A 12,523-nucleotide genomic window follows, 5' to 3' on the forward strand; every position below is an offset into this window, starting at 1 on the left:
TTTATATAGTGGGCATGATGTGCTGTGGTATGGAATATCTCTTTGATTAATTTGGGTCAGGTGTCTTGTCTAAACTAAACATCACTGAGCAGTAACTAAAAACATCAATGTTATCAGCGCTGTTCCCAGGCTGAAAGTCAAAAACACAGCATGGCACCAGCTACTAAGGAGAAAAATGACTGCTACTGCTGAACCCAGGACAATTACCTCTTTATTGGTAACTAATCCATATTATTTCAACATGTGATTCGGAGAAAACTCCAGGAGCAAACTCGCCAACAAAGTTTTCAAGTTGACAAGCAGGTGTTCTTTATTGCGGTGCTGGGAGACACAGGTGATAGCTCCTCCTAATGTGTATCACTGTATTGCTACACAAGCCGTCCTTATATAGTCACTGGGCATACATACATATTCGTGAGACTATGCATGAATTACATCATTTTCCAGAAAGTTTCCGGCATGTATACAGAAATGTGGTGGCGGTCTCTGAGGGTTGTTTACTTCTTCCAACAATCTTCATAACTTCTTGCAGCCTTTGAAGCACCAGCTTAATTAACATTACAGACATAGCAATCATCCTGTCCTTTGGTTTGCCAGTTAGTTTAACTGCTCCCAGCCTGGACATCTGCTAGTCCCAGATATTCCCCATTGCCAGGTCCTGTTTTTCTATTGTTTTTCTTACACTTTTTGTACTAAGGTGGTAAGGACCTAAAACTATGTCAACTACCTTCAAGCACCTCTGTTATTTTCCATTACAAAGCCATCAAACTTCAGGTTACTTAGAACTGATTACATTTTGTGCTTTTGTTCCTCCTTGTCTCTACTGGGAGTTGAAACTATATGATCTTATGGTTCTTTCCAACCCTAAATATTGTATGATTATGGATGCTTATTATGCTAAACAGGCTTCATTTTTAACAATGATAATGATGAGAGTCTGCAAATACAAAGATTTGGACTATTACTGGTTCTTTAATTTTATTCTTTGTGTGTTATCTTTCTATCTGAGCCTTTCTCACTACATAAACCTCCCTTAAAATTTTGTAGAAGAAGGGGTTTTGGCTTACTCATATACACAATACCTGTTATACGTCATCCGACAAAATACATCAGCCCCTAAAAGGATAGACTGAAGTTGCTATGAAAGCAACTTCATAATTGTGTGAATACAAGACAACACTTGTATTTCTATAATCAGTGATGGCAGAGCAAGAAATGGGTTTCCCTTTGTGAAATAAGTGGCGTGGAAGCACAGCAATGCTGGTAATGCTCTTTATACCATGATTTTGCTCATTTCTTGAGTCACCAGACCTTTACACAGAGGTGAGGAAACCCCTGTTTTCTGGCAGGAGAGCACAGGAAGGTTGGTGAGGGTAGGGGTATTTGTTTGCTGCTAGCAGGAGAGAAGGAGGCTGCCCTGGGGCAGCTGGAATGGGGACTGCTATGTCACTAGCTGCCATGGGATCTCTTCCTGTTCTGTGATGAAGCAAATTCCCCATCAGCAGGCAGAGAAAAGCCAAGTGACACACAGCCACCACGCGCTTCCAGGAAACCTGGCAAGTTTGGTGAGGTGAAATAGTTGCACCCCGCAGAAACAAAGTATTACCTTGAAGGAGGTGGTGTTAAACAGGCCCTGCCTGGGGCAGGTGGCGGAAAAACATGGGCATTAGGGGCCTTCGAAGAAGCATGAGGAAAAGAAGTGACATCAGACTCTCATGTTAAGGTGGGAGGTCTGGGGACAGACATCTGTTTGTGGGACAGCCCATCACTCAAGAAATGGAGACAAGGTTGGTGGTGTTCTATGCCAGGAGGTTAAACCTTATGAAACTAATGGCCTGTGAAGTCCATGGGCTGACAAAGCTGGGCAGCTGATGGCCATTACATTTAGACAAACTTACATTGGGAGACACAATTAAGATCTCAAATTGAAGTACACAGAATTAGTTGTTTTGCCTGTGTGACCTTTATGAAGGTGTCTTCTGGCCATGCACAGAGAAAATCTCTCACTCTGATCACCAAGCAGATCCTGAAAGGGATATTACCTCATTGTAAACCAAATGTAAACCAAATGATTAACCTTTAGCTGGGTCCTTAAAGGGTTTTGTTATGTGTACAGTTCGTTTGTTGTTACTGATGGTACTGTGTTACTGATGCTTTTGGTGAGAGTATAATCACCCACCATATGGCTGCTTTCCTTGGTAAATGCTCTTTCTAATTTGTCAGTGTAGAGAAAGATGCCAAAACCAAACTACCACCAATACTTGCCTTGGCTGCAGATACCTTCACTGCTGGTCTTTTTCTCCCACTTATTACTTTCTCAAATGATCCTTTTTTTCCCCCTACAGGATCCAATTCTGTGAGAAATGTGCAGAATATAAGATGGTCGCTGAATGAGCAGTTACTCAATATATTGATTTCTCCTCACAGTTCAGTATGGCACTATGCCTACTTTGCTGCACACTTCAATCTTCACTTTAAATGCAGAGTTATTAGCTTCCTAGTGCCCTGTGGCATTTGAATGCTTCACAAACACTAATGAATTCTCAAAAAGCAGTTGTTAATGTCCACCCTGTAGATGACAATGTGAGGCACAGAATTATTCAGGTGAAGTAATGCTTGTTGTGGGACTCAGTTAAAGCACAGGGGCTCTCTGGGTGCTCCCCAGTACTGTAGCACTTGCTGTGTTCAGTGTGTGTTTCCCATTCTGCTCTGTTGCAGCTGTGAACCTGCCCTTTTGTAAAATTGGCATCAAGATTTCAAGTCAAACAGTCAGAACATGAAGAACAAACAGCTAACCACAATTTATTTAAAGTTTAAGTGGTAGCTGATTATTACACTGTAATTCTTTGTCAGAGACAAGGTCGAAGTCCCAGGAGAGCACTTAGCTATGAGACAGTCGTTTCTCTTCCTCGAATTTCTTGCCTCATGCCATCTGCACCTTCCAAGTTCTGCAGCATGCTGGGCAAAGGTCAACATGTGGACAACATATTTTTAATGTACATCCCTGATTTATACCCAGAACAGGTCCATCCCATGTTATCTGTTTAGACCCTGCTAAGACCCAGTTGGATCTGGATGTTGTAAAGTGCAGTTACTGATGTTAAAAATAGTTATTGATTAGATGCAGCTTTTGAAGTTACATAGCATCAGCTGAATTTGTAGCACTGACATGAATTATTCTATGTGCTTAATGTATGGATAAACTAATTTACTGGTTAGGAAGTTCATGCTAGAAAGATGATAGTAGATGATCAGTGGGAGAATACATGATACAAGAACTGATGACATGCATATAAAGCCTGTTCTTTGCATTCAAGTTGCTGAACTGGCAATCCTGAGATTGATCAATGGTGGACAAACCTTGCAAAGTTATTACTGATACTTGTTCTACTGCCTTAATAAAGAAACCTGGGTGATGAAGCTGTTATCAAGCTGAATAGTGTCTGGACATGTCTGAGTGAGTCTGGTTTCTGAAAAAGTTGAGGTTAGAAACAAATTGAAACAATCGATCATTGTCAGTGAAAGATCAATGCTAACACCACCTTCAGATGCTGGAAGGTTTTGGAGTGCAAAGTGAGAGCAGCAGGCAGAGTAGCAAGTGATCAGGAGAGCAGCTTGGAAAGAAGCAGTAACATGATAGAGGTCTCCTAATCTCCCTAAAGGTTGTTAAGCACTGTAAAGGATTTCTTATAATCAACAAAATTTTCCTAGTGTCAAATCTAAATCTCCTTTATTGCAATATAGGCTCACTACTTTTTGTTCTGTTAACAGCAGACCCAGGGAACAGAGTATTCTCTTAGTCTCTGCCAATACTTTTATAGGACAAGTCTGGAAGGCAGTCACTTCTCTAAAATTTTTAGACTAAACAATTCCAATTTCTTCAGTGTTTCCCTGTAGATGTGTTTTGTAGTTCTTGATAATTTTTTCTCACACTTCTTTGTTGGCTTTGTGATTAGTTCACATCTTTCTTGAAGTACAGGTCCCAAACTGGAAGCCAGATTGCAGCACAGGTTTTACCAGTAGCATGTGCTGTAGGGGACTCCTTCAAATACTTCACAGATGATGCTTTTGTATGTATTTCCAAATACAAGAACGTTTTTTTCCCACAGTGTAATGCTGACCCATATTTTGTCATTTAGTGCATCTCTCACATTGTGAAATGGTTGAGTAAGCCATTTTTTTAGCTCCTTGTGTTTTGTGCTATTGGTTATCCTGCAGAATATTCTGTCCTTTGTTATTTGTCTAAATTTATCCTTGTTTCTACTGAATTGTGTGTGACTGAGTCAAGCTGGCTACTTGTTACGTGAAGAACTCTGGTTCTTCACTAAGGGTTAGCTTATAGCTGTGCCATTCATATTTTTCTAAGGAAATACCAATTTTCTGAGACTCCTTTTTCCCATGGGCTTATTTTCCTTAGGATCTGTGAGTTTACTGAATTTCATAGAAAGCAGAATTCATTATATTGTCTTACTGTTCTTCCTCACATCCTTCATGAAAACAGGGAATACTAGTATTTCATAGCCTAAGCTACCTTTCTGCTCTACATTCTCAATAAACTCCTCCCTACTGCTTGCAATCAAATGGGAATGAGCTCCCTTCTACCTGTATTGTGAGCGAATACACCACCACCGACTTCCAAAAGTTTGCTGGACAATATGTTCTATATCCTTTTTTTGACTACTATATGTGCAGATGGTAGTCTTCATTATTTCAAAATTTGGAGCTTTGGGTGATTCTGCTCGCTGCTCTCAAAACGCCTTGTCTGTGTGATCTGCCCTGTTTAGTGTCCCTGTGTCACCACCTTTGTGGATATCCCTCTTTATCATTATCTATATGTTAACATTATGGTAACATGGATTATCCCACTCTTGGTTGTGCAAATTCAGCTGTAACTGGGTTATTATATTTAAGATTTCTAGCATTTCTTATTTCCTGTGTTTCTTGCATTAATATCCAAATACTGAGTTGTTCATGGAATTGATTCATGGTCCTTCATGACATCATGATCTTTATGAACACAAAGCAAAGGTACTGCCTTCCCCTTCTTGGCAAGGTGGACTGAACATCTACCCAGTAATTTGTAGAACAGTATTTCAGAGAACCCAGGTCCTGCTGCTACTACCATTTACGCAGCCAAACGATCATTTCTAAGATGTATCTCACTTTCCTGCCTTTAATTTATAACTGGAAGAAGCATATAAAGAGTACAAGCTGAATCCCCTGGAGCCTTACCCTTCCTCTTTGCACCTTGCAGTTACTTCTGATCCCTTCAGGCTCTCTCCTAGCAGGATCCTTGGCACTCCCATGGATGAAGAGCATGAGGAAATAATCACTGAACTGACAGGACTTCCTCATCTCTTTCCAGGAGTTTGAATACACTTTTCTTGGAACAGCAGAACAGAGTATTGCATGGGTCTGACCAGTTCAGGAGAGTTCAGAAAACACTTTCTGTTTCCTCCATGGACATTGTGTGCCTTAGGTCTTTTTGGGAATATGTCTTTTCTTCCTCACCCTCAGTGCCAAATCCTTGCTTGCTGCCTGGACCCTGGCTCTTTGACTTCAAAAGCATTTGACTTCCTGTAAGAGCAGCTTATTCTCCCCAGCTGCTGATGCTTCTGGACTACTCCAGCTGGACAGCTTTCCTTCTCTGCATGTTGACCTTAACAAAGGGTTTGAGAAGCAAAGTAAGTTAATTAGAAACTACTGTCCTGAGACATAGTCCTTTCAGACTATGCATGATATTTCAAGTCCTGGAAAGGAGGAAACATTGACTGAGGTTTTTTTCTCTGTGAGATGCATGAGAGACCAGCATGGGCTGTACCACAGCTGGGTCAGATCTATGTTTTGCTTCCTGATAGTAGTGGTGCTGATCATGCCAGGGAGATCTGCAGTTCCACACTGAGCCACATAGCATTTCAGGGATAAATGAAACGTTATTGGCAGATTTTGGTTATTAAGTAACAGTTAATGAAAACCTATGACTCCTCCTGTGAGATCCGAGATGACATTGAGTGTCAGCCAAAGGAGAGAAAAAGGAAGAAAAGTGGATGGAAAATCACAAATATATTGACACTCAGGTTCTGGTGAGTGTCTGGTGATATTTTTAAATACTAAGGTAAGATCTGAGGAGGTCATGTATGAACTTTTATACTCTGCTAGTGGAGTCGTATTATTTTCCCAGGATAATTGCTGTGGATGAGTGACTGTATCTCCAGGTCATCACAAATTATTAGAGTTTGCTGCACTGGTCTGCCATATAGATAGAATATGCAGTATGCATATATCCCGTGCAAAATGTTCAAGCTAACAGAAGGATTTACAACAATTACCTAAATGAGAGGATTGCCTTGGAAGCCCCTTTTAGAAGTAGGTTGAAGCTGTGTCAGGTGTAGTTCTATGTTGACTAATGACAAGGATCTTTGGATGCAGATTATAGGTGCAGATCTGAACAGATAAAGTCAACCCTGAATGCAGTAAACTGAAATGGATAGAATATCACTGGTTTAAATGCATAATTTGTTAAAAGTCTGGTTTTATTTATGTTTCAAGCTTTTGACTCTGCCTTCCTTTTTGCCTCAGAAGTTAATATTCATTGTACACTGATCTTCGTTTTCCCCCAAGCACTTTCATCCTCCGCCTCAGGCTATCCCATGTACATGGGAGGAGATCTGTGCAAAAAGCTTTTTTCAAATCCCTCGTTAAAATTAACTTTTGCTGTAAATCTTGCATGTAGTTTTATGCTGCTACCTCTTGCTGTGCTGCATATGGCATTTGTCTTGTTATTCCTTGCTTTTCCCACCACATGTACATTTATTTTTGGCGCAATCTCTGCCCTTTAAAACTAAAGGAGCCTTATGTGCCAGAAGGCATTACTTTGGTAAGGCCAGCTTTGCTTCTGTAGATCATTGCAGCTGTCTGGGGATGTCAAAGCAGAAGCTGCTTGTGAAGGTGGTGTCTCAGGGTAAAAAGAGGCCTCTGAGGCTTTGTTGGGACAATGACTCCACCAATTAATTTTATGATGTTGGACAACAGGAACAAATTTATGTGAGATCCTGATAATTTTCTCTCTGTACTTCACTTTCTAAAGAGCTGTTTTATGTGGCCCATTTAGACTACAGTGTAGCTATGCAGTTGTTTGTATGTAGATATATGGATAGCATATAGTCTTGTGGCATAACATGTACTGGCAGTCCGTAACCTTCTGAATTAAACCTCTGCTCTGGAGAGACCAATCCAGGATTAGGCACTGAGGGCAGAAGTCTTTCCTCAGAGCAATGGAGCTAGTGCAGCTGAGCTGTTAACATCTACACATCAGTGCTTGGGGATATTAACCTGACTCCAAGAGTAGTACAGGTATTTCGCAAGGTATTGGGCTTTCTTTGCTGCATACCAGAGACATGTCTTTAGGCTTCTATAGGCAGAATTCACTTTCTGTCTGTAATTCTCTCTGAGCAAACTTTGGACATAAAGTGAGCATTGCAAGACAAAGATGTCAGGGATCATTCACTGAAATGAATGACCTGGCTCTGGAATGGTTCCCAGGGTTACATCATCCTTCAGAACTGCCCGTGGCAATTACTTTTTGATGCACACCCACAACTCAAGAAAAAGCTGAAAGTTTATGCGTTCTTGTGATGTGATGAAAAAAGAAGCAGTAAGTGCAGTGATTTTAAAAGTAGGCACAGTGCATTTATCCAGATTGGCTGAATCAGGGTAATATGACTTGCTTGCTTTTGCAAGAATGCCTCTAGGTAACGATTACCAGCCATTTGGATCAGTTTTATGTCTTGTCCAAAATACAATGTGTTTAACAATCATACCATGGGCCACCTCTTCCCTCTTTCTGGGTTGTCCCAGTGCTGCTGTCTTCAGTTGTACAGTGCTAGCTCAAACAGCTGGGTCTCTAGACTATCATTTGCTTATTCGTCAGATTCCAAGGGAAAATATAAATAGTACTTAGCTCTCTTATTGCTCCCTGTAGAAAAACTAAGGAGTCTCATCTTCATTTAAACAGGAGGGAAAAGTCCAATATTGTTAAAGTATTGAAATTTTGGTGTCTCAGGTAAAAAGGCAAAAAACTGATGCTATCCCACTAAAATTGATAGGAAAATTATCACTGAATGGTGGATGTAGAATGAATCCTCAAATTAAAATAAAGGCCCTTTATGAAAGTGGAATAATTTTCAGAGTAATTCAGCATTTCATTGCTTCTACCAGTGTTAGCAATATATTGTTTATTTTTGTGATTGTAAATAAAGGCAGCAGCCGGTTTGGGTCCTTGCCATTTACAGAAATATCTGTTAAAAGAACTTGCAAAATGCTCGGCCTTTCTCAAAAGCAGTTGCTTTGTACTGAACAGCTGTGGCCAGAATCAGAAAGCAGTGTTCTCTGCTATTGCCCCAGCACTGCTCAGGAAGCCATATTCAATCTTTGGTTAGTTAGACTGCCTGGAGGTCCTCACCACATCCAAGAGAAGTCTTATAGCACTGTACCATTCAGAGGCTCGGACTTTTAACTGGGTCTTTGCTGGTATTTAGCTGTGCCTGGACAGCTGGAGGAATCCTAGCCTAGAGTCATATCAAACAATCTCTGTATTCCAGCTCTTGCACCACTTGGCTGCATTGTTTGAACTTACAGAATAAAAATGCTGTATACAGTATACATCAGTCAAAAGCATAGCAGAGAACATCTTTTGTCCCAGGTTGCAAAAAAGGTTTTAAGTTGTTTTTCATCTGCTTACATAGGTGGATAAAAATCTTATCCTTCAGGAGAACAAACCCAGAGCAAAGTGACTGTATACCTAATCAGATGTAGGCAACTATGAGTCTGCTTTGTGCTGCGCAATGATTTAGTGCCATCTACTGTGTGAAATGGGTCTGGAAGATCAAAAGCTGACAGATATTTAAATCACATGCAAAGCAAAACAGCATGCAAAAAAAAATAAATTACCTTACAGTTTTAAAATAAATGAAGATGTGATAAAACGCCAGAAGAAATTTTATTAACAACTTTGTATGTATTAAAATAGCAACAGAAGAGACTGTTGCTTAATAAAATTTGTGCTTTTGAATATGCTTGGTTCCAACATAGATCAATGCATTCATAATGATGTGATTTTTTTTCAGCTCATTTATATTTGCAGTTATTGATGAAACTGACTTTGAAGTAAATGACAAAAAGTCATCTGGTGCTCATCCTAAATAAGGTTTATGCAACAGCATATGAAACCTTCTTTGGGTCCTCTGGTGTCATTGGTATGAGAAGAGAATCAAACCTCTGTTAGTAAATTCCATTTTTTGAGTTTTCTTTGTTAGAGCAGTCATTCAAAACCTAGGAGCTTGTCACCCTTTTTGAAGTGCTGTGGTCTTGATCAAAGCATGAGAACATTTATTACCCTTAACTTGTCTATCTAGGAAGTTCTCTCCCTTATCTCTTCTCTTCAGTGCTCTGTTAAGGAGTAAATAAGAAGTTGGGGGGGTTTGCTTGGTTTGATTTTTTTTTGTTTGTTTGTTTGTTTTTCCCCCATATGACAATAAGCTAAATAATTCACTTCTTTCTCCCCTTGTATAGTATCACAGTGAGAGAGCTGAGCCTGGCTGCTCTTCAGCCTTCATATGTCATAAATACAATTTGGGATGGAGAGTGAGTTTCTGACAATTGGGTGTGGACTCATCCTAAACTCTTACACAAATTGGCCGCCGGGCCCTGAATCATTGCAAAAGCAGCTTCCTAGTTCCTGCAGTATCTGAGTGCCCAAGAGGAACCTCTTAACCATGGTCCCTGAGAGACTCTGATTGAGAATGAATTCTCCATTTGCCATTAATGTTATTTCTAAATTAAATGGATTTGAGAATAGGAACTGAAACAGCAGGCTCTGATCTCAAGATCCCTAACAACCTTCCTTACTGCTCTCCTCTCTTCCCTCCTCTTTGTTTGTATTCTTCTTCAGTAGTTAAAAGTCTTCACAATTAGATCCATAACTTTCTTATGTAAGTGATATTATATCTACTGTTCTTAAGGTAACGCACTGACAAAATCAAGAACGTATTTCCTCCTTGGGTATTCGCACTATGTGGAGCAAGCTTATGAAATGTTGAAGCAGTACTTGCAGTAATACAACAAACCATACTTTCTTTCTGGTAAATTCTTAAATAATTTGAAATACGGGTTTTCACATGTTAGTAGGGACATTGCTAGGTCCATGCAGAGGGCCCGTTCCAATTGTGAAAGCCTGGTTGGTTTTCTGAGCCTGGCAGCAGTCAGGCATCAATTCATCCCATCAAACACCAGTATTTAACCAAGGTGTTCTTGTTAGAAACACAGTCACTCTTAAAATCAGTAGAGGAAGAAAGGCATCTGCATGGTAGATTCGGATCTTCAGTTCGGATCTTCAGTGTACATTGATAAGACAGGAAGATCTATACAATTGAATACATAAAAAAACAACAATAGAAGGAACCTATGCTTCTAACTTAGATACCTTAATAAAATATGAGGGATGAATTCACTGGAGGCTGGAGTTGAGAGAAAGGACACTAAGGGTTTTTTTTGGTTTTTCTTTTTTCAGAGTAAAACCAGCTGCAGAATTATGAAAAAGAAATCTGCTGTGTCTGTGTTCACGGACACAAGGATTATTCAGCTCCTTTTCTTAAAAGAAGGATTATGTTAAAGAAGTATTTGCTTTGAAATTTTCTTATGCACAGAAACAACCTGTAGAATATCAAATACTGAGTAAATGCTTAAGGCAAAATGATACCAATAATTAGCTTGTAAATGGTTTATTTATTCAAAGTGCAATGAAGACTTCAGTGTCATTAAGCCTGCTTTGCATTGGTCTTGAGCAACATGTATTCTGGATTATAAACATGCAACATCTGATTCCAGCGTTTGGTTCTTTTCTCTGATAAGATCTTGTAAATCAGGAACAAGTTCATTGCAGCTAAGGAGCTTTCCCGCTTTTAAGATCGGAGCGAGGCGAGGCTCAGCAGTCCCCCAGGTGGCAGTGTTTGCACTGGAAAGACAAAAATCCCAGGTCATGTCTCGAAAAGAGGCAGGTTACCCAGTATGTAGGGTTATGCTGGGAGACAGTTTGGCCTAGCCTCTTTGCTGCTTGCAGAAAACATACTCCAACCTTTCTTCCCAAAAGTGCTGCTAAAAGTCTGTGCAGCTTAAACAATCATTACAGTAAGGTTCAGCATGGAAAGGTCATGAATTTACATTAAAATGGATCTAGATTGTGTCTATCCTAGAAACAGACATTAGAATAGTTTCTATTTGCAGATTGGAAAGTGTGTTGTTCTGTATCTGAAGAAGCAGCTGAGAGGATAATCCACCAAATCCTCTATATTCTACTATACTTATTATTGATCTGAAATTTATGGAAAAACAGAATATTGTTGATATCAGGCGCATTTATAAATATCAAGTGCATTTAATGTTATTGAAAGCATTTTTTTTAATGTGTCCAAGCATTAGAAACAGAGTTGATTTTCTTCCAAATATAAAAGCTATGGTGAGAAAGTGACAACATCCTGCTCTAATTTTCTCAGTAATAGAAAAAAAACAACAGTCTTCCAAAACCACAAGGTAATGGTGGTTACTTTGTTTTAAAAGCAGATAGTTCTACTACCATCACCGGTACAACTGTCCTAAATTTACATTGCTGCAAGGCTTCTGTTTTGAATTGCTCTGTATCTTGATGCATCTTTAATCTTTTATGACGGTGATAGCTCAGAAAGTAGTTCATGCCAACTGAAATGTTCTCCTCTGTGAAAAAGCAAAGACAATCAGAAATAGTCTTTCAAAGACAGTATCAAGGGTGATAAAAAAAGAGTAGTCAAAAATTCTTTCTCCAATGGTGTCATTGCAGAATTTTTATCAGGACTGAATAAAATTACGATCTGTAGATTAGTATTGATGAATGATAATTTTCAGGGAAATTTCAATCGTTGTCATACTTCTGTATGTTCCAATCTCTCTAAAATAAGTATTACAATGTCTGTGCCCAGGAAGGTTTAACAATTCTCTGTGCAGCAGGTTTCCTCAGGTGATATTCTGAAACCAATTACCCTGGAAGATACGGCCCAGCATTAAATTCCTGCACACTTGCTTCAACTTTCTAAATAAAACTAACGAGTGGCCTCATGCTGAAATAAAACTTTTGAAACAGCCTTCCACTGTTACTACAATCTTCCCCCAGGAGAAGATGAGGGAGGAAATGTACTACAACTTCAGATGTTCAGTGCTGTCTCTGTGTACATTAATTGAAAGTGCTTTGCTCTGGCACTGGTGGAGATATAACCTGTACCACTGTAGCAGTAGCTAAAGTATCTGCCCTCTCAGCTAAGCTGTGAGGAAATGGTACTAGCTGATGAACATACAAGAAGAGTCCTTAGCAACTCAAAATTATTCCAGTGGTAGCAGTCTAAAGAGCAAATTACTCTTAAAAACAGTGCTCTGAAAGAAAGAAGGAGCAAGGAACTATCCTGCAGGATCAGGTATGTTGGGAAAAATACAGAATGTA

Source organism: Pezoporus flaviventris, unplaced genomic scaffold (genome assembly GCF_033815535.1).
Source record: "Pezoporus flaviventris isolate CSIRO_AGI_PZ_B2104156 unplaced genomic scaffold, CSIRO_AGI_Pfla_v1 ptg000036l, whole genome shotgun sequence".
Lineage (NCBI taxonomy): Eukaryota > Metazoa > Chordata > Aves > Psittaciformes > Psittacidae > Pezoporus > Pezoporus flaviventris.